Source organism: Anopheles aquasalis, chromosome 2, assembly GCF_943734665.1.
Source record: "Anopheles aquasalis chromosome 2, idAnoAquaMG_Q_19, whole genome shotgun sequence".
Lineage (NCBI taxonomy): Eukaryota > Metazoa > Arthropoda > Insecta > Diptera > Culicidae > Anopheles > Anopheles aquasalis.
In genome coordinates, this window is record NC_064877.1 from 74,584,310 (window position 1) to 74,585,646 (window position 1,337).

The window sequence follows — 1,337 nt, forward strand, 5'->3', positions numbered from 1 at the left end:
AAATCCGCTGAAGAGCAGAAAAAATTTCTCCATTAATGAGCAACGGTTCTCCTTCCTAACAGTTAATTTAATACCAATGAGCGAAGGAATTAAATGAGAAAGCAGATTATCATTTATCCAATTACGGCGATTAGTCACTTGGCTTGATCGTGCTGCTGATTCTCCATCTCTCTAACTAATCAACCGTCACGAACCAGCTCCATCCGGATGTTTCATTTCTACTTTCCCCCTCGCGAAACCCGGAAATAATGTACACATGTCCATTCGCGGCACAGGTTTGATACAAGCTCCCAGCATAACGGGAATGCAATAGGAGCACAGTACGAACAGCTCGCGCACGATACCACCACATGTCCTTAATTCATAAATAATGAACATTAATATAGGGAGAACTGCACGCTGAGGCAGTCTGGTAGTTGGGCGGACATCAATACGAGTTTTCATATTTGTATAACTAATTTCTCGTAACCGAAGCAAACTCAGCCTGAAGCTTATACGCGGTGAGATCAATACGTGCAGCTAGTCGTCGCGATTTCCAACAGTCTTCTTCGGCTGTAGCTTCTGTCTGCTGTTGAAAGTATTGTCTGTGCCGGAGAAGACTTCAATTTCCTAGACGTTTGATATCAAGCGCTCCGTCCCATCATCAATACAGCTGACTTTTACTATGTCGCATTATTCCAGGTCCCCTCGACTCCACAATTGTTAGTCGAGGTTTCCCATTTCCTCACACGCACCCCTTAATAGCCCCTTCCTTCTGTGCAACTGCGCCACCATAACCACCACCTGCTGGTGGAGCGAAAGGATTTACCTCATCAAAACCAGTTCCCGTTGGAAGGACGGGAACGAAACGCCAACGAGGAAACCCCTTCCGACGGCACGACGCGCCTGCCGCCGCGAGTTTATTGACTCAGTGACCTTATTTCGGTGCGACGATTGCGGAACTATTCCCGGCAGCCGATTGTTGGCGGCAGTTGGGTGTTTTTCCAACCTATTCTCTTCGTTCAAACTTCCGTTGTTAGTTTCTGACTAAGCGTGTGGCTACATGCGGTTCAGGATTTTTTCGTTCGCTCCAGAATGTGCAACCGTTTTGGCTGTGAATATGACAATTGCCAATCCTTCTAAACGGTTGGATTTAATTGATCGCACGGGATTTTCAGGTTGCCTGTAAGAAATCAAGAATAAATGCTTTTATGGGTCATTCATCGTCCGTCGGAACGCAACGCGAAGGTCCTGCCGTGGACCTGAGATTTTTTTTTAATGCAGGAAATGTGAGCACTTTAGTGTTATGTGAGAAAAATAATAAAAAACTATGTAAAGGTATTGTTAGGCCTTTAATT